At 44.6% G+C, this 22,627-nt stretch overlaps 1 protein-coding gene across 2 annotated transcripts in view; it reads right to left on the bottom strand.

The window, feature by feature from the left end:
• Positions 1-22,627, bottom strand: part of DIAPH3 (diaphanous related formin 3) — a 786,386-nt gene that overhangs the window by 763,155 nt on the left and 604 nt on the right. The window lies entirely within an intron of this gene.

The raw sequence follows: 22,627 nt of genomic DNA, 5'->3' as shown, positions 1-22,627 counted from the left end.
GATAAAGCCCAGAAAAAAAATGCTGTAATAGTTCAGCAAGCTTTATGTACCGTGTGAGACCAAACAATAGGGATGGACATCAATCACCAATGGTTTGCATCCGATTGGGTCGTTCCATGCTAAATCATCACAAAAAATGTAACTTTTCAACTCGACACTCTCAGATTTTCATGAAATTTGGTAGGATGACAGACGACATAAAGTAACTTTCATATGTAAAATTTTAGCCCTCAATGATACACAATGGTGTTCATGCAACAGTGTTGCAAACATGAAAAGAAATGTAACATGTTTGTAAGGTCAACTAAAACAATTCATAACTGCTTCTAATTGTGGTAGAATTTTCATGTTGGTCTTGTTTTGATAAGGGACTATGGGGGTCATGCAGACCCACTCGCGAGCGGCAGTACGCTCGCAAGTGGGTCGATGGTCCCCACTGCGCATGCGCACGACGGAGGGAGCTCCGTCGTGCGCATGCGCGAGACCCGGCTAGCGAAGGACTTTCCATCGCTCCGGGTCTCGCACCAAAGGACGTTGATTGACAGCACGCCCCCTTTGGTGGGCGTTCCGGGGGCGTGCCTGCCAGACGGAGGCGTTCCTATGGGAACGCCTACCGTCTGAAGCCGGCCCCACTGACATCACTAGTGCCACTGCCAGGCGGGAGAGGACGTCCGTCCGGTCAGTCGGGTGCGCGGCCGCTATCCGCCAGTGGTGACAGGCACCGGCCTGAGAGCCCAGCCTCCTGTCAGCTTCCTTACCGCACTCCTACTCCAGGAAGAACAGCCATCACCATCACTATCGATCCATATCAACACCACAATGAGTATGATTAGCGGGACGCCGCCATCATTCATTTAAGACTGATATATATAGTAGCTGATTCCAGTGACTGTAAGAACTTGTACTTTCTTTCAATTATTTTTTCATAATATTTTTTCCAATTTTTCTATTTTATTACAATTTTTCAAAGCATAATAATTTTACTTTTATTATTTTGATTTGATCTACTACCAAGAACTGTCAATTCTATTTACTAATAAATGAGCATTATTTTAATTAATTTCACATGTGGTCATAATTTTAGTACAGTGACACGTGAATTGGAATTGGTTTTGTGAAACACTATATGTTTGTTTATTAAACTTTATTTATTCATCATATGCATAGCAGATATCAACATTACCAAAGGGCTTTCATTATACAGCCTTCTGCTGAGCGCAGTGTATAACTTAAGATTTTTTGTGCATTGTTGCTGGTAGAGTCAGCTACCATACACAGCAGCTCGCAGATAGCCTAACCATCTATATTTAGTGCGCAGATACTCCTTACTGTTTTCCAGTATACAGTACCTCCAATAAAAATTTGGGTGGATTTACCGGTTATTGGGAATGGTGACCAGGAGATCCCAAAATCCTTAAGAAGCTGCAGTGTATAGCTTAGTCAAGGGTTGGGTACGGGATGTCGGAGTTCGGGATCCCTGCGGTCAAAATCCCAATGCCAGGGCCGCAACTAGGGGGGCTAGAGGAGCACGTGCACCGGGTGCCGGATTGCAGGGGGTGAGAAAAGCTGACTCGAGGTGGCTTGGGGGTTGCAGACTCAGAAAATGGCCATCCAAAAATGGCCGCGGCCAAAGAGGAGACAAATGCTAGAGGTCCTTACTGGCCCTCTAGTGTCTGTCTCCTCCTCGGCGGCAGCCATTTTTGGATGGCCGGTTTCAGCAAATTCCATGCGGACTAGCCGGAAAAATGGCCGCCGCCTAAGAGGAGACAGATGCTAGAGGTCCTACGGGACCTCTAGTGTCTGTTAGGCCAGCGCAATGCACACAGCGTTCCCGGCACCGGGAACGCTGGCGCTGCCGGGAGAAGATGCTGAAAGCTGCATCTTCTCCCGTGAAATCCCCTGGCAACGAGCATAAACCCCTGGCAACGAGCATAAACCCCCCTGGCAACAAGCATGAAACCCCATGGCAAAAAGCATAAACCTCATGGCAATGAGCATAAAAACCATGGCAAGAAGCATAAACCTCATGGCAATGAGCATAAACCGCATGGCAACGAACATGTAACCCCTAGAAATGAGCATGTAACCCCTGCAATGAGCATAAACCCCCTGGCAATGAGCATAAACTCCCCTGGCAACAAGCATGAAACCCCATGACAAGAAGCATAAACCCCATGGCAACGAGCATGAAACTCCCTGGCAACAAGCATGAAACCCCATGGCAATGAGCATGTAACCCCTGACAATGAGCAGGTAATTTTAAAGTAATTAGAAGCCTTACTGTGGGATATAAAATGGTGTCGGGCAAATATGTAAGTGGCACTTTGTTAATAGGCATTACAGTGTGTGGCATAATGTGTAATGGGCATTATGGTGTGTGGAATAATGTAAGTCACTATACCATTGACGTCAGAGTAGTGCACTGCCTTTTGGAGGAGCAAGGACAAACTTCTGGTACAGGAAGGGAGGGGGTGCAAAATTGCTGCCTTGCACTGGGTGACAGATATCCTAGTTTCGGCCCTGCCATCGCCGGTATCCCAACCAGGTTACAATGCTAATGGCTAAAGGTAAGTACACCTAACCCCACCCCTAACCATCCCTCCCCAGTGCCTAAATGTAACCCCCCCCCAGTGTCTAAACCTTACCATCCCTCCCCTCACCCTAAACCTACCCATCCCTGTAACACTAGCACTTTCCGGGATCCCGGCGGTCAGTATGCCGGAGCTGGTATTCTGATAAGTGTCGGGATTCTGGCATCGGCATTCTGACCACCAGAATCCCAACGTTCGGCATTCTGACCACATCCCCTTAGTCATATGTACAATGCTCAGCGCGGGGTACCGCTGTGCCCACTGATGCAGCTAGGAGAAATCAACAATGATGTGCTTGATCTAGGGCCCCAGACACATGTATGATGACTTAAATGTCAGAAACTCAGCAGTATAGAAGAATGGTAAGTGAGCGCTGTACAGTGCACCATGAATCAGAAGTGGGGCAAGTGAATGCTGGCGCTCACCACATAATGTGTAAATTGTCCTGCAGCAGCTGATTGAAATGTTCTCTCTGTTGTTGGATCATTAGATAGTCCCGCTGCACTGCGCTAGCCTTCCTGATGCAGTGGCTGATGGAATGCCAGCTCCTCTCTCTATTTTAACACTTCCACTTGTGGTTGAAGCTATTTTTCTCCTGTTTCCCAGAGTCACTCCCATGATTTTTACATTGACTATTTTTAACTATCAGTGCTGTCCCACCTATTCATTTCACTATATATTTGTTGTTTCATATCAGCACCAGGAACACTTTGTCAGATTAAGTCTATTACTAACCTAATTAGACAGGATAGGCAGAGTAATGCAAATAAGTAAATGCAGCAAATGTGTGCATGATTAGTAGTGGGGGGCCCTCATGACCTAAGACCCGTGTGTTCAGCACACCCTGCACCCATTATATACACACCTCTGTCATGCAGACACCTGATTTTACAATTTGCAAGTACTCTTTAATAAGATAACAAAATATATATTTGCAAGAACTGTATACCCATCCTGTAATTCCCGAATGCGTGTGTTTATGAACTCTGTTCCTTTCAATACTTAGGTTTTGATCTGTAGTCCATATGACACTTGTGGATTAAGCAGTAATGTATTCCAGAAGAAAGCATCCACATGCAGCCTCTAAACTAGCCGAATCATTGGGTTATTAGAACTTCAGAACTCAGCGAGGCATTTCCCTCCACATTGAGTCTCAAACTCTGGGTGACAAGAACTAACACAGATCGATCCTCAGATTGCTTTTAAGCGAGTGTGCTTTATAATGCTAAAAGCTGGCAGGCTGTAGATACACAGGCACATAGCAGTTTGTTTTGAATATACAGTAATAAAAAAAAATAATAACTTTAGAAAAGTCCATGCAAAGCAGGGGTGGCCAACCAGCGAGAGGCAAAGAGCCAAAATATCTGTAGTTAAGCTAAAGAGCCGATGGCATGTCACACTGCATGCCCCATTTTTGTGCGCACGCCTTTGGTATGACATTTGCAGGAGCATGACCTTGTGTCCCACCCCTGTTTTTAGTCACACTGTGGGCGAGCCCAGCACATTTAAAAAACACAAGTTACATAATCTTCCAAATATCCATTTTTCACTGTTGAAGTGAAAGAAAAAGCCAGAGCAATATTGAAAAGCCACATTCACATAAAAGACACAGAAACAAGTCAGAACCACATAAAATATTCTGAAACATGCCAGATCCACATAAATATATTTTAAAAACTACATCCACATAAAATACATATTGAAATCCAGAACCACATAAAATTCATTAAAAAAGCAAGATTCACATAATATACACTTCAGCCCCTCCATGTGTCACTCCAGCCCCCTCCCTTGCCATTCCAGCCCACACTCATGTGTCATTGCAGCCCCCCCATGCCATTGCAGCGGCCCCTCGTGTCACTCCAGCAGGCATCATCCCCCCAGCTCTCAGATGTGCCCCCCCTACTGGCTCTCAGGCATAGTCCCCATTATGCAGTGCCCCCTGTAGTTTTGCCCCATATACAGTGTCCCCTATATTTGTGCCCCTTATGCTGTGCCCCCTGTAGTTTTGTCCCTTATGCAGTGCCTCCGGTTTTTGTACCCCCTTTAGTTTTGCCCCAACTAGATCCAACAGGCGTGCAGAGCAGGCTCCTCACATCGCGGGTGATGTCATGACATCACCCACGCACTGCATCACTGGGATCGCTGGCCTGTGAAGCGATCAGAGGCTTCTTTAGCCTCAGACCACGTCAGAGGCCAACGTTAACAGTTACAGTGGAGAAGTTGCATCACATAACCTAAAGAGCTGCTGCAGCTCAAGAGCCACGGGTTGACCACTGCTGATGCAAAGGACTATCACAAATAACAACTACAATACATTTCTTTGTTAAGTTAAATCTGTTTTCTTGGCTGATAAAAGCAATACTGTGTCCTAGTTACGTAAGGCTTGAAGTAAACATTGAAAGGGAACTTTGCAATGAATGGAATGCACATTCCTTCCCTATAACATAAACTGACAAAACGGCAGTTCAGAGAATTACAGTAAAGCAAAAGGAGTTACTTGTTAAAGATAAGTACAGATTTGTCCTGCTACTTCTTTGTTCCATATGCCATGTAGCGTACCATGCTATTTGCACCCTGCCATGCTGCTGCTTGCCATTCTAAGTCGCATCATGCTGACATAAGTCGCAACATAACGTGCTGGGGTGCTGGAAAAGCTGGAGCGTGTAATACAACTTTCTGTAAACCAGATGTCGCTTTTCCTAAACTGCACTGTGCATGCGTCAAATGGCCAATGAAGCTTCTGTAGTGGCGCCTGCTGATTGGCTGATGGAACCTGTTATTCGTTGGACTATACAATAGTACTAAACTGCATTTTGTCCTAAACCCAGAGCTGCAGTTGACTGTGTAATAAAGGATTAAATTATTTGGTGACAATATATACATTGTATTTGATGTATGTTATAGACATTGTATTGTACTCATTACGGGCTGTCCGTACAGTATTCTGTCGGTACATGGTGTAAAGATGCACTGGCATTTTTTTATAAAGAAAGATCATTTCAGGTTCAATACTCTTAAAGTACAGTACTCTGCTCAACTTTATGCATTGCTCCGCACTTTCCTCATTCCTTCATCTCCATGTTATTACACCCAGCTGCATTAGATTATAAACCAGCTGCTATGGCTGCCTTATGTAGGTCAGTGGGTAAGGTGAGCTCTTTCCACAGCCAGTCCCTCAGGTTCAAGGCCCAGAATGGGACGATGTCATTCAGTATTTTTTTTAATCTACAATACAGGATTAAATAAAGGATTAAATCATTTGATGTGTGAGTCCAGTGTTTTACAAGAATACATATCTTTGTTGGTGTGAAGACACATGTGCAGCATTTCTTAAAGACAGAGGAATTCAAGTTCAATATTCTTAAACTACTCTGCCGAAATTAACACATTGCTCCGAAAATGCCACCACCTTTAATTTCTATTTTATGCAACCAAGCTGCATTTTACAGCTATAGACATTGTACTCACTACGGGCCATCCGTACTGTGTACTTTCGGAACATGGTGTAAAGACGCCTGGCTTAAAGATGCACAGGCAGTTTCAGGTGCAATACTTTTAAAGTATTCTGTTCAACTTTATGCACTTTCCTCATGCCTCATCTCAATGTATGACACCCAGCTTCATTAATATAATGTGTACTAGCTGCCCAATATTTTGGCACGACGGGCATCGCATCGCTAGGTACACACATCAGAGAGTGTGTACCCATCTTAAGTCTCACCTTCAGGGAATCATTGGATTAAGTCTTTGGGGTATATTTACTAAAGTGCGGGTTTTTAGAAGTGGAGATGTTGCCCATAGCAACATCTCCACTTCTATCTTGTAGAAGGTGCTAGATAAATGTTAAGTAAAATCTGATTGGCTGCTATGGGCAACATCTCCACTTATAAAAACCTGCACTTTAGTAAATATACCCCTTTGGGTGCAGACAGAGGACCAGATTACACTGAACTATAAAGTGATAGTATTGACTGCTACCAGGGTCGGACTGGCCCGCTGGGGTACTGGAGAAATCTGCACCCTACTCCCAGAGGGCCCAAACTCTTATGAAGGGCTCAGGTTTCAGTCTGTGCATTATACATTGTTACTCTATTAGAGGGTCAGTTACCTGGTGGAGCAGGACCACAGGTGAACATAGGTGCTTGGTTTGCTACCATAGAAATTACACCAAGACTCACATTCCTGCCAATCAAAGTCAGCAGTAACAACCCCCCTCCCCCCAATCCTTCCCGCCATCCCCTCCTGTTGTTGGCTGTGGGTTTTAGCATAATGAACACAATTCCAGCCAGTGCTTGGAATGTCATTGTAGCTCTTTATTCATTCACTTAACTACAGTGAAGTCATTGCAGTGGTAAGAACTTAGATGTTTTTTTCTTACAATGGGATGTATTTTGCCTTTACTTTAGTCCACTTTGAGTTTTAACACTGGGACCCCTATCATATCTATAGTGCATTAATGTGGTATACACAGTATAGACAGGATCACCATAATATGCATCATTATTATGTTACATTCCCAAGACTATGGTGTATTCACAACAGTGCATTGCTGTTATCATTCTGGTACATTATCATTCATGTGATATCATTATTTACTATATATAGTTATAAAGGGGACCAGACCATGCACTAAGATACATGGTGGCTAGCCATACCCCCTCTGGTGACTGGCCACACCACTAAAGCTTGGGCCCCTACCAATGCATTCCGCAAGTAGGCCCTTCATACGCCAGCACAACACCACTGCTACCATCTCTTCTTTTACTACCATTCAACCACAAGTGGACATATGACACACATGTATACCACTCAGAATGGCCTATAGATCCTTATATTTGGCAACAGAGTATGCACAGTGCTAAAAATTGCAATATCCGCCTGGAAAACAATTTGGGCTCGATTCAATTCAACGAGAATTGAATAGCGCCGGGAAGGAGCTCCTGGAGCTATTCAATTCAGTGCGCTGTTATACCCGACTAAGGATTTCTTCTTGCATCCCTCCTGGGGTGTGAGCAGAAATCTTACAAAACTACAGGCGCAATGTTGTTTTCTGCCCATAGCGCTGCGGAAACAGAGTCGCGTCGGGGAGTTTAAACGGAGAATGCTGGTTCTCGTGACCAATTACCATGTTTAAGGTGTGAGGGGTGCGAGAACCAGCATTCTCTGACAAAACAGTGCACTGAAATGAATAACTCTGGGAGCGCCTTCCCGGCGCTATTGAATTTGCATTGAATTGAATCAATCAGACCCTATGTGTTAGAAGGAATTGCTTGTCCCCAGGATTAAACCTCAAAGATATGACTTATCAAGTCAAATGCTGTGTAACAAGAGAGGATACCCATATAAATAGATCTGTAAGTACCACTTCAATATACCATTGCAATTTTGGAAGATGGAGCACTAATGGAAAGCAGCAGTCACTGTAAAGTTTAGTATGCAAGAGATAGTGAGGTCACAGCAGAAAACATGCACAAGCGCAGTTGCATGCCGGGTGCAATACATCAAAATGGGCAGTAACAGTTTGTCAGTATAGAGCATAGAGTCTGATGTGGTTTGAGCAACAGGTAGAAGTTGTTAACTGCACTACTGTATTTGCAGATAGCAGATCAGTTAGGTAGAGTAGAAGCAGAGTAGCAGACAGTTGATGAGTGTGATGGGAATTCTATAAAGAATTGAGCACACAAGTGCTTTGCCGGTCTGGGCAGCAGTGACGCTCCCAGTGATGTGGCCAATAAGTTGCACTGCACTGATGTTTCTATATGAAATGCCAGTGCAGCGTGTCTTTTGGCAGCGACACTGGTCTATAACATAGGATTGCAACAATGGGAGTTCAAAAAGTGCAAAGGTGCAGTAACCCATAATAACTGATCACTGATGTTGATCTAGTGTAAGTGAAGAAGAACATAGAAATTGACCAGCTCCAATGGACCAGAGATGACTCTTCAGTAGTCTATTATGACTCATAAATCACAGCCAAGAGTGGTGAAATGCCCAACAAACTTGCTTCAGGATTTATTCTGTAGATAGAAGACTATGGCACAGAAGGACTGATAAATAATATATACCAGAGAGGTGAGTGCATGTTACTGCAATTTAATGATGTGTTGGGCATGGGATGTAGTTGGCACCAGTATCCTGACCGCCGGCACCCCGAAGGTAAGTATCGGGGTGTTAGGGGGAGATTAGGGTTAGGTAGCAGAGTTAGGGTTAGGCATTAGGGGGAGGTTTAGGCGCCGGGGAGGTTGTGTAATGATTAGAGTGCTGGGAGGGGGAGGTTAGGTTTAGGCACTGGGGGGGGTAGGTTTAGGCACTGGGGAGGGGGTGTTAGGTTTAGGGTGCGGGAGGGGGAGATTGGGGTTAGGCACTGTGGAGGGAGGGTTAGGGTAGGAGTTAGGAAATTGCTCACTGGTGTTCTCTATGGGTGTCAGGAGTCGGGATACCGCTGTCGGTATTCTGACCAGTGGCATCCCGATAGCCAGAATTTCATTCCCAACACGTTGTGCATATATGCTAGGCTGCAAGATTAAGGGTGGCATCCAATTAGCAGCACTATGCTAATTGATCGCAGCACGGCTATCCTATTAGCCCCAAAGTGCTGCCCGACACCGACACTTATCATGGTTATTTTTTGGTACCTGATGTGTCCCTAAAAAGAATTCATGATAAGTGCAGTTTTTTCACCACCAAAAAGGCGAAAACATAGGTTTGCTTGCTTATTGTGGACCCTATGTGTTTTCATGCGATATATCCTATTATTTTGTTCAATATAATAGGATAGGGTGAAAAAAAACATCTGTGAAAAACAGAGTTAATCTGAAAAGAATCCCTGTTTTTCACCGATCATGGGGATTAATTAACGCCCAAACAGTGTTCAGGGCTAATTGGATACCGCCATAAATGTTTTAATCAAAATATAAACAAATCCCCATGCTCTTATTTGCTAGATACACACTGATTTGCAGTACTGTATATTATTGTTTGCGCCGATAGCAGAAGTCGTTTTGTATACATATATGACATGCCATGCAGCAATATGGGTAAAACCAAGTGCAGACATATTTCTTGTTTTGTTTCAGTATCTATAGAGAGAGAGAGAGATTTTATGTTGATATTGTAGACACCCCGTGTGTGTGTTTAAGTTTGCACCATCATTAGTGAACAGTATAATATACAGGGAGTACAGATTACTTGCTGAATTTTGTGGTATTTTTTTTGCTTTAATCTACTGTTTGGCTGTATCGTTATAATGAACTCTGGCTCATCATTATCAGGTTTGTAATTTTATTTGTTTCCATTTATTTTATTTCTTTCTTTTTTTATTATTCATGTTTTTACATTTATGCACTGTGGGTTTGAACATTTATAATTTATCGGAAAAGGGGGAGAAAAAAAAGGTTACAGTGCACTGGGATGCCTTGGTAAAAGATGAATCAACAGAATGAATTAAACAGGACTGTCCACATTTGAATATATATATTATATATATCTCCAGAATAGGAAATAACTTATATTGGATGTGCTCCCTGACAATATACAGACAAAACTTCAGGTAAAGAAAGGAGACTTACATATGGAGCACTCAGCGTATTAGTCAAATTGAACTTTTAATTAGTATACATTAAAAAGCCAAAAAGGGATTATCTACAATACATGTTACAGACATATGTATGAAGTATTGAATCATACATATTAAAGCAGGGATTGGAAAAAGGAGAGGGATCAAAAATAGACAATAGGAGAAATATAATGGGGTACATATAACAAAATAATAATAAATATACCAGCAATCAATGCAGCGAGAGAATACAAATCTTCTGAAATTATAAAGGCTAGAATAAATACCAAGCCTAAATAAATTGCAATGTAAAGGTCAACCAACAAGAGATTAGCTTCAATTATAAATTAATTCCATAGACAAAATACCTTACGGTTTCACATGTCCCATTAAGACTTCTTAGACATGATCTGAAATTACTGAATTTCTGCCACTCAAACTTAAAAAAGCAATGGAAATTCTGATCATTAAGGCTGACACCTTAATGGACGTGTTCCTTGCGCAATGCAGATATGGTATGCCATCACACCCTATGGTTTTAACTACAGAGAGAGATTGCTGTTACTCACAAAATAGTGGAGCTGCTAATTCACAGAATTGTGTGCTCATTGGATTACACATATGCAGTCTATGCAACTGAGGTCTGAGTAGTTATGTGACACACACATCACAGATAGTACCCACAATCTTTCCATTCGGTCACCACAATCCCACTGGGTTACAAAATCCTTCTCACTCCAGACATCCATCTCATTCAGAATACACATTCAGCTCCCTAATTGCTAAAACTATCATACTCTGTCTATGCATGTACAGTTTGCTCCCCTATACGCCTCCATGCTGCTATAACTTCCCCAATCCCTACTGCTGTGTGGTTTCCCAACTGTGCTAGTCTGTATTCCCTCATCACCACCAATCTGTCTTTCCCCATAGGTGCCACCCTGTCTTCCTGCATCTGTGTCACTCTGTTTTCTTCCATCTGCACCACTACCTTCCCCATAACCATGCCACTCTTTCTTCCGCCATCTGCACCACTCTGTCCCCCCAACCATGCCACTGTCTCACCCCCCCGCACCACTCTGTCTACCCCCATCCGGACCAATCTGTCTTCCCCAATCCCTACTGTTGTGTGTTCTCCCATTGTGCTACTCTGTATTTTCTCATCTGTACCAATCTGTCTTTACCCATCTGCACTGCTCTGTCTTCCCACATCCATGCCACTCTGTACCCCCCATCCACGTTGCTCTCTCCCCCCAAACTGTGCCACTCTATCTCCCCCCTAGTTTTCCACCCGTCTGCATCACTTTACCCCATCTGTGCTGCTTAATCTTCCCCACTCTCCACACCTTTCTGTCTCCCCTCATCCACACAGCTCTGTCTCCTCCCCCAATCCACACCACTCTTATCCCATCTGCGCAGCTACATCTTCTGCTCAGACATCAGTTGCACAGGCTGCATGTGTGTATTCCAATGAGCACACAATTCCATGAAGTAGCAGCTCCACCATTTTGAGAGTGCTGAATCTGCAGTTAATCACAGGGTATGATGGCATGCCATATCTGTATTGCGTAAGGAACGGCCATTCATTGCTTTTTTAAGTTTGAGTGGCAGAATCAGTAGGTTTTGTGAAATTTCAGATCATGTCTAAGAAGCCTTAATGGGACATTTGAAACCGTAAGTTTTTTTGTCTATGGAATTTCATTGCTTTTTCATAATTTATTAACCATCAGGGACGGGAGCAGCAAACTGCGACACCTGCAGGGGAGAAGGTCAACAAAATGGTACAATAGTGTGGGTGGTGGAGGGGACAGCACAAAGGAGGTGTTTTGGGGTGCAGAGGGAGAGACGGCTGCGGGGGCAGGCTGCAGGCGTGTGGGTCAGTGGCAGTAGAAGCGCAGTTACAGGGGCACCAGCGGGGGACAAAGGGGATCACTGGCACTAATGGTCCCAGCCCTGAACTGCTTCTTAAGGCCCCTACACATGGAACAATGTGCTCATGATGCAATATCGTGAACGATTTCCCTTGAACTCTCCCTTGCACTCCAGGAAACGATATGGTGCTTAAACAGCACGTTTTAACATAAGAACTATCGTGCAAGATCTAAAGATAGCTGACTGCAAGCACGGATACGTTAGATCCGTGATGCAGGCATCTGTGTAAAAAAAATGATTCAGAGATGCAAGAAGACACAGATGCATGGATGAATCAGTGAAATCCATTCATTCATCTGTGTAAAAAAAAGAAAACAAGTCAAATATATATATATATATATATATATATAAAAAAAAGGTGTGCCCCCACCCCCTAAAGCACAACGAGCTCCAGGCTTTTCACAGCCGGTCCTGGTTGTAAAAATACAGGGGACAAACAACATAGGGGTCCCCTGTATTAGAACAACCAGCACCGGGCTTTTGAGAGCCAGTCCTAGTTGTGAAAATACAAGGGACAAAAGACGTAGTGGTCCCCTGTATTTAACACAACCAGCACTGGGCTCAGCGAGCCAGGCCTGGTTTTGGAAATACAGGGGACAAGATGCATAGGGGTCCCTTGTATTATCCATAACCAGCACCAGACCCTTTCTAGCAGGAGAATAATGCCACAGCTCGGCCAAAGAATTATGCCTGACCGCTAGTCAGCCCAGGCAGAGGATCCCTGGAGAGGTGGGCCCCCCCCCAATAAAGCCTGGGGCTATCGGCACCCCTGGTCGGTGGGTGCAGGGTTGATGTGAAAGTGTAGTGCAAGGAAAGAAGTAAAAATATTGTCTTTTAAAAGTAAACTACAGGTCCCAGGAAGCCTCCCCCACATGCTGGTATTTGGAGAACCACAAGTACCAGCAAGCGGGGCATTAAGAGCCCACTGGTACCTATAGTACCCGTATATAAGAAATATTAAAATAAAAACATAACACTGAATGATTTTATTTATTTAGCTGCACCTTCACCTGGGGGTGGCAGCCTTTAAGCTCTTTTTCAATACTGCTGCCTCCCCTAGGACTTACACGGCGTCTTCACCTGGGGGGCCACCGCCATCCCAGGGCTTTTGGCATCTTCACCTGGTGGGCGCCAACCCACAAGGGCTTCTGGCATCTTCATCTGGGGGACAGCGGCCTTTCATTTTTCATGGCTGCCACCCAGCGCTTCTGGCGTCTACACCTGACAAGTGCCAACCCACCATGGCTTCCGGCGTCTTCACCTGGGGGTGGCAGCCTTTGAGCTCATTTGCATGGCCGCTGCCCACTAGGACTTTGGCCATCTTCTTTCTTCAGGAGCTCTTCTATGCTCCCTCCCCACCATCAGACTGCGTGCCACTGCCTCGTGCTGGCTTATATAAGCCAATTGAGGGGGGCAGGGCAATCACTCTGCGAGCTGTGATTGGCTCGTGGTGGCCGTCTTGAATGGCGGCTACCTCTGCCAGGTCCCACCGCTGCTGGCACCCACAGCGCCACTGGGTCCCTTCCGCCGCTAAGGCCCTCTACCTCCACTACCTCCGCCGGGTCCCACCGCCGCTAATGCCAGCTACCTATACCCGGTCCCGCAGCCCCAAATGCCAGGTGAAGACACTGTACAACCCCTGCAGGAGGCACCTACTGAGCATTAGCAGCAAGTTGACATTGCCTATCTACAGTATATAATGGGGCATTTGTGGGCTAATAGTTTAAAAACTGTAACTTACCTGAATCCCAAAAGCACCTACACTGAAACAAGAGCTACTTAATAAAACAAACCCCCAAGTCCTAATTCGTCCTCTGCCCCGACTTATGCCTTCCCAAAAATCCCCCCATAGACTAAAGCAGAAAAGTGGTCCTAACTGAAAGTGGCAGAAAAAAATGACAGTTTAAGCTACATTGGCCCTCATTCAGAGCCGCACGTTAACAACAGTACGCTCGTTGCGTTCCGATGTTGACTAACCGCGCATGCGTCGGTGTTACACTGCGCATGTGCGTACGGCAGATTGCGAGTTTTTTTTTCTCTCGTTCCTAAAATAGCGTACAGGAAGTGACATGTCAAATGTGATTGACAGAACAGGGCGTTTTTGGGTGTTGACGGGGGTGGAGATGAAAAAACGCAGGCGTGGCGAGGCGTTTTTGGGGCGTACATACATTAGCAGATGCGAACGTCAAATGTGTTCGGACCGTCTCATACGTCACTGGAACATCCGCTTTCCCTTCAAAATGCTCGCACAGCTTAGGGTCAGGATTACTCGACCACATTGGCGATGGCCTTCTCCTCCGTCCCGGGACTCAACGATGGTGCTGCGATTAATCGTGGCTGGTCAGTAAAGTAATTAGTGTTGGATTGAAAACCGGCTTGGTATGTGTTTGGAAAGCAGTTTATTGGGATAGCACAAAAGCGTACGCAGGTGGAAATCAGAGCTGCTAATGTCATGATTACACAATCAATTAGCGTACATTTTTGGTGTTTTATTTTGGCCACAATTTGTTGGTTATGGCCTATTGTAACAATAATGTCATCATGTTGTAATTAGCTCCCCTTTTTTTTGGTTTACTGTGGAATTTGCATCGCTATGTGATTTTGTAAACGTTCCTTAAAGAGGCCTTTTTTTTTTTTAAAGAGGGTCAGTTTTTGCCTTTAGGGCCAGGATTAAATGTAACCCATTTGTACAATAATGTCACAATACAATGTCAGTTTTTTGTTTTAAATTTATTGTTTAAACACAAACAAATTGGCCTAATATTTTGTTGCCTTTTTTTTGTGGCAAAGATATTTGTTAAAAAAAAAAAAAAAGCCATAACTGGTAACATAAACGTAAATACCAAATGTAAAAAAATTTCACAAGAAAGGAGAGGGAAGTTTTGACCAGAAAGGAATATGAGCCAAGCACAGAAGGAGTGTGGGAAAAGTCGCCATTGCTGTCACCGTTTTCTCGCCCGTTTGGCTGGGTGAGGGTGGGCGCCAGACCGGGTCCGGGATGCCATCGGGCTGGCCTGTCCAGAGGCAGATGTTGTGGCCTCTGGACTAGGCACAGGGCTAGGCACATTTGGAGGATTGGCTGATGTTGTGCCAGAGGTGGAGGATCCGGATGTTCCGGCAGGAAGGGAGGTCGGCTCCACCATGTGCTGGCGAACGAGCTGCTCCAGGGCATCGGCGATGCGGATGTTGGCCCTGGTATTTTCCGCCAGGGCCTGAGCAATGGTCACGTTGGCCGCAGCATTTTGTTCCAGGGCCTCAGCCACCCGTATCAGACTGGCGTCCATCCTCTGCAGAATCTCCGTATGGAAATCCGATTTAAAATTGAGTTCTGTGAGGAGGCCCACTGCCTGCGAGGGGGCACGCCCTGGACTGGCTTCTGCAGGGTCCTCAGCCGGATGTACTGGTTCCTCCCCTGCAGAGCCAGCAGAAATTCTGCGGCCAAGGCTCCCCTCTGGAGCAGACTCATCCGCCTCTGTCTCTGTTAGGAAAGATGCGAAAAGACTCACATTAGAATCTACATATTGGCACAATAGCATTTCAGAGTTGGTGACATCACAAGACTTACCTTGGCCAACATGAGGAGCCGCAAAGTCTGGCATGTCCGTATCCATGTTGGACACGCCAAACACCTCCACAGCCTGCACACACCCCTGTGCCAGCTCTTCTAAGTCTGTCAACTCCAATGACACAGGGGTGGGACCCCCACCTGTCCCCCTTGCATGCCTAGCCCTGTCGGCAAGTTTTTGCTTGAGACGATATTTGAAGTCTGCCCATCTGTGGAATGAAATTGGAACCATTATCCTTTTTTTTACAATGGGGTTTGTTTATAGGATGGGAAAGTGTTTACTTACCGCCGTTTGACATCCCGGGCTAGACGGACATAATCACCCACCCTATTGACAGCAACGGCGACCTCCTCCCACATTCTCCACTTCTGGCTTTGGCTCATATTCCTGGCTGCCTGGGGCAGGATGTCAACGCACTTCTGGATCAAAACCTCCATCTCCTTGCTTGTGAAATGTGGCTGCCTTTTTTTTTTGGCAGCTTTGGCGGGTTGACTGGGGCCAGCAGTCTCTTCCATGTCATCCTCCTCACCTATTTGGGTAAATATGCAGATTTAGCCACTTCACAACTTGCACAATATTATGTTTAAAAAGAATCATTGAGACAAAATGCATGAAGGCCTTACCGCCGGATTTTTGGCCATTGTTTCCCTGGTCTGAAGCCATGTCTCTGCTTCCAGAATGAAATCAACCAGAAATTCAATGTGATTTCGTGACGTATTTATACATGCGTCCTTAGTTTGCGGCCGCATCATTGATTGTGCGTCCCTATGATTCATCCTTAATTTGTGCGGGAAAATAAACACTATTTATGGCTTGGTGTGTGTGGAGTCGAGGTTGGGTTGTTGGATTGTTGGCGGTTAAGTTGGTTGGATTTGGTTGTTTGCGGTTGGAGGATTTTGCAGAGTTGGTTTTTTTTTGGTTTTGCTACAGTTGTTTTGGTTTTCCGTTCGCATTTTTTTGCTTTTTTTCCCCATCCTTTCCTGATTTGGTAAGTTTTGTGCTGTCTAATTTGTGGCCAATTGGTGTCTACTTCTGGTTTTTGGTTAGCTATTTTTTTTTTTACACTAATTTCATCTTTTTTAGTTTGTTTTGGCTTTCGGACCCAAAGACCTTTTTGTTGGAAATCTTATATATTCGAGTTGGGTAAGTCCATTTTTTTTCTTGCATTTGCGAACTAATTAACGCATTTTTGACTGTTGGTGTAGTGACTTGCATTTGCGAACTAATTAACGCATTTGACTGTTGGTGTAGTGACTTGCATTTGCGAACTAATTAACGCATTTTTGACTGTTGGTGTAGTGACTTGCATTTGCGAACTAATTAACGCATTTTTGACTGTTGGTGTAGTGACTTGCATTTGCGAACTAATTAACGCATTTTTGACTGTTGGTGTAGTGACTTGCATTTGCGAACTAATTAACGCATTTTTGACTGTTGGTGTAGTGACTTGCATTTGCGAACTAATTAACGCATTTTTCGAGGCTTATTCATCATGTAAACCAGTTTTGCTTTTCCCTTTTCCATTTTTGGGGTCCATTTGAACCCTATTTGACGTACGGTGTGCAATGTCGTTTTCATCGATGGCCAAATGTGTGTTTCGCCTATTTTATGTTTTGGCTTGCAACAATTTGACAAACAAAAAATCACCCTCTAAATTTTTGATGTCTCATTTTTGGCTTTTTTACAGTTTATATGTATCATGACAATACCTCGGCATGTAAGCAGCTATGGATGGTATCAGAAAGCTAAGTTGTTTTATGTTACTTTTGGGGTGGCTCAAAAGCCTTACATTGTAAACTTTGAATTTCAGGTAGATCTGGGGCGAATTGTTCTGGCCCTGCTCCCGGAAGACGACCAACCTCAAACTCGTCCCAGGCGTAGGCATCGTAGGCATGCAAGGCCCCAGATATTTCGAACACGTGTCACCCTTTTTGGAATGCCCGATGATGAGGTTTTAAGACGCTACCGTCTACCTCCCAAAATCATCATAGACACTCTCTCATTAATAGAAAGTGATCTTGAGCGGCAAATTGACAGTCCAACAGCAATACCACCACTGACGCAATTTATGTCGGTGTTACATTTCTGTGCCTCAGGATCGTTTCAAACAACGGTGGGAATAGTGGCGGGCATCTCCCAATCCTCCTTTTCCCGGATCCTGAGGGCAGTGATGGAGGCACTTTTCAAGCACCTCCATCATTTTATTAAAATGCCTTTGGATATGGGTGCCCTTAGTGTGGCCAAGGCCAATTTTTACCAAATAGCTGGCTTCCCACACATCATAGGGGTTGTGGATGGTACTCACATACCACTTCAGCCTCCAGCACGGCTGGAGGCAATATTTAGAAACCGTAAACACTATCACTCCCTGAATGTAATGGTGGTATGTGATGCCTCCCTCCAGATCCTGTCCCTGAATGCTAAATTACCAGGAAGTGCTCATGACTCCTTCGTCATCCGGCAATCAGGGATATGGCAGAAATTAACCAACCTACAAGCTGGTGATGCGTGGCTTCTGGGTAAGTGGAGACCTTTAGTACATAACAATGTTAAGCTTGATACACAGTGTTCCTGATGTGGTCTATTTTTTTTCACAGGAGACAGTGGATACCCTTGCATGTCCTGGCTGCTCACTCCTTATTTGGCTCCCACACCAGGGCCACAAAGTGCGTATAATTCCGCACTTACAGCCACCAGGCAAGTGGTGGAGCGCTGTATCGGCCTTTTAAAAGGCCGATTCAGATGCCTCCACCGCTCTGGTGGCGAGCTCATGTATGTGCCGGATATGGTGTCTAAAATTGTGGTCCTGTGTGGGATATTTCACAACATTGCCATAAGGAGTGGTGTCCCAATGCAGCCAGAGGATGCCTTACCTGAGGATGGCCCCCCCGAGGTTGGTCGAAGGTCAGTATGTGGGGGGGCCATACGCGATGATGTGGTGGCCAGATTTTTTAGGTAAGTTTGAACAAAACTACAGTGTTTATACCTAATGTGTTTGTGTTTGTTTGCGAACATCTAATTTTGTTTTATTTTTCTCACCATCTTCTGTTTGTTCACATAATCTTTGCCACTCCAACGCTCACTACTTCCTGCTACCCTTACCAAACCTGGATCTGGTCCTTTTGGGCATATATTCTGGAACCCATATCGCAACGCCATGTTTGTGGAATCATGTTGGCATGGTCCTTCGTCAACCAGTTCTTGATTTTTTGCTTTTATTTAATTATTTCTTGGTATGTGTTGTATTTGAATTTATCACTGTGTTCTTTTTTTGGGAGTGACCACTTTGTTTTCTCTGTTATGTTGTGAATAAATGTTTGAAGAGTGAAATGGTCTTCCTTTTTTGGGACGTTAACAGCAAGTGTAACCAGGTTAACACAAGTTACATTTGACTAAGGGGTAAACCAGTACTGACGCCAGTTGAGCTAAACTGAAATATGTTTTCAGCTTCCCAACCCACACCAAAAGGAAGCCTGGCCCAACCTTGGGATTTGTAAGATTGGCCTAAGCAGCTTGCGCACCAACTAGGAACCTGTAAAATGTAGAAATATGTAATTGACACTACACCCAAAAAGGGAAATGACATTGTTACTGTTATGTGTTTCTTGTGTCTGTTTGACATACAAAGACAAAACACAATCTAACTTTTAAAAAAGGGAAATCCTTGCAGGAACAGTCTACTTATGTCATGCTAAACTATCTTGGTTTTGGATTTAAAAAATGAGCCACAACGTATATTTGTCTGAATAAATTTATTTTGAAAAAATAACAAAAATAAAAAAAATACTGCCGAAGGAGGCCAGACAGCCGGTCGAGGGCCACCAGAATGCCGATTACATGTTGCCGCATCTGCCCCACACAATCCGCCACCTCTTGCCGACGCCTCTGTTCCTCTGTGGGTGAGAAAAGTGTGTGGGTTAATACAACAATAGGGAATCCACATTAAAAAAAAAAAAACACAACCAAATCACTCCTAAACCGAAAAAAAAAAAAAAAAAGGGGGGGCTGGCAAAAATACAAGGCCTAGGAAAAAATTCCCACAGGTATGATATGTGTATGTTGAAATCACCAGGAAGAGGTAAAGGCAAACCTTCAAAATCACCAAAAGTCAAGCCACAAAAACACGAAGAAAGGCACGACACATGATTACATACAAACAGTTTGTGCTTTAAAAAAAAAAAAAAAAAAAACATACCGGGAGCCAAAACGGGAGCTCCGGAAATACCTCCATGATCCTCCTCGGAGGATCCGTCATTCCCCAATGAATGGGGAGGAGTTATGATGGACTCCGGGGAGGGGGTAATTGGAAGAGGGGTGGGTGGAGGAGAGGGGGAAGTGGGACGGAGGGGAAGGAGGCCCGACATTTCCGGGAGAGGGTCTGGGAAGGATGGGGAGGAGTGGGGAATAGGGGAAAGATTTGGGGTGGAGTGTTGGCTGGGGGTTGGGGATAGTGGCCGGGAACGCCGTCTGGACGGACGGTGACGGCGGAGTCTTGGCTGTCCCCCTAAAATATGACAAAGAAATTGCGGTTAGTTTATGGACAAATCCGGGCAACAAAACTAAAAAAAACAAACAAACAAACAAATAAGCCAAATAGCAGTAGAATGAATAAATCAGAAATAGAGGGAAAACATGCACACGCAGATATGAGTACAAATAATAAATAGGACAGACAGGAAAACATGCACACGCAGATATGAGTACAAATAATAAATAGGACAGACAGGAAAACATGCACACGCAGATATGAGTACAAATAATAAATAGGACAGACAGGAAAACATGCACACGCAGTTTGCCCCACAAACACAAACATTTCAACCACAATACATAACACTTACTTGCCAGGATCTGCATGCGAAAGCATGCCAGCAAGCGGGGCGTTCGCCGTTGCAGGTCGGACCACCTGCGCTCCAGCTGCCCGATGTTGCGGCGTGAGCCGAAGGACCGCAGGCGGGACCATGCCTCCGCATACGCGGAGCGCTTCTGCCGGTTGGTCATGGGTTGAGGTTGACTGGTGATCCGGCGATCCATGACCTCCGTAAGCACCAGCAGCTCGCGCCTGGTGAATGCGGAGGCTCTCATGATGGCAATGGTGTTTTTCGTAAAAAACATTTTTGATAAAGTGTGTAAAAAATTTCTGATTGGCTAATGTATTTTGGAAATTAACAGGAGCAATTTTATTGGTTAGTGTATGAGTCATGTGTTCGACAGGGCCAGAAATCTCTGGAGAGTTATGATAGGCTTGATGCAGTGACATGCGTAAGCAAATTTAAATAAAGAAATGAACCCAGGGAAATATGCGGGGATCCACAGCAATAGTACAATTGTTTAATTGTGGTTCACATGTTTTTTGAACAATAAAAGCGAATGTTTCATCCGTACGTATTCTGCGGGTAAACACAAACACGGACAAGAGTAAAGTTTCTTGCATTGTGTTGAAAAAAACAAACAATTAAGCTAATTGATACATTGATTGGCATGATACGATTGATGGAGGTAGGCAGAATAAAGGAGCAGGTAATCGACATCTGACAAGGCCACTTCCTGTTTATACTTGTGCGTGCGTTCCTTTCAAGCCATTTCGGGGATGTACGCTCGCTATTTCGTACGCTCGTTAGTTAGAGGAGGGGTCGTCAGAGTTTAGGGAGGAATTTTAGATGCGAACGAAAATACGAGCGAGCCATTGAATTTAAATATTTTTGTACGTACGCCTAACGTACGTGCGCCCGCTTGCGAGTGGGTCTGAATCAGGGCCATTGTTCCCAAATACTCATTTTTTATTTTTTTGCCCTGAAATTTGGCATGCAGCACTGAGCGACAGTTCTACCCGACCATGCCAAACTTCAGCTCATTTAATAGCTTTGAGGTGTAGCCCTGTAAGAACCATCTATGGGAAAATTCAGTTTATTCGAGTAAGCCTCAATATAAGGGCACGACCGTGCCCTTACAATATGATTTGAGTGAAGTACAATAATCACATATATATAATTATTTGTTGTATAAGGACACCTTAATAATATTAACATCATGGTGTCTGTGTCCACACTGGTCTACACAATTACAGCAATAGAGGTGGAGAATTCAACAATAAATCAATGAAGTAGCAATTCAACACTTAGGGCGGGATGTAATAGAGATCGAGTGTGCTGAAGGTGCGGGATGCAGACTAATCTCGGTCGTTTTTTTAAAGTTGCAGTCATTTACAAGGCAAAGCGGCAGACTCGATCTCTATTACATCCCGCCCTTAGGGGGTGATTCAGCATCGGACAGAATTGCAAAGCTGCATGTAGGCAGCTTTGCAATTCTGTCCTTGCAAATATGCAAATGCAGAAGGAGGTGCATAACACACCCTTCTGCATTTGCAATCCCAGCACTGTGACCGGTGGTCGATGGTCGCGATGGTGGATGGCGCCGGGCCTCCGGCAGCTGAGTAAGCCTCAGCTTACTCAGACTAGCCGGCTTGTGAGGCCGGGAAACTGCATCCTTCTATACAATCAGTGGCCTTGCCACTCCCGGAAAACAGGGCAGACACTCCCTCATTTCTGGGAACACCGACTGCCCCCGCACCACCTCTTAAATGCCTCTGTCTGTCAATCAGGCAGAGACATCGAAGAGCCTGCGTGCGATTACGCAGGACCCATTCTGCACCCACGCAGAATGGGTCCTGTGCACACGCAGATTCCCGTTAATCGGGATTCTGCGATCAGCATTGCACTTGTGTGCAATGCTGAATTAGCCCCTTATAGCAGTAGTAGTAATCAATTCAGCTCATGTACAGTACAGTAGAATACATAACTGAATAATGCAATTGTGAAATTGTGAAACAACTTAGATTTAAAGCAAGTAGTGCTAGAGCAGGGAAAAGAGAAACGCCCTCAAAGTGTATGATTCTCACTCCAAAAATATACTGGTAGGCCTATTGGCTCCAATCAAAATGATCCCTTGTATGTATGTGTGTGTGAGCATGTGATAGGGAA

The sequence above is a fragment of the Taudactylus pleione genome, unplaced genomic scaffold (assembly GCF_031769625.1).
Source record: "Taudactylus pleione unplaced genomic scaffold, aTauple2 ptg000005l, whole genome shotgun sequence".
Lineage (NCBI taxonomy): Eukaryota > Metazoa > Chordata > Amphibia > Anura > Myobatrachidae > Taudactylus > Taudactylus pleione.
Note: the sequence above shows the minus strand (reverse complement) of the source record. Positions and strands in the feature narration are given on the sequence as shown.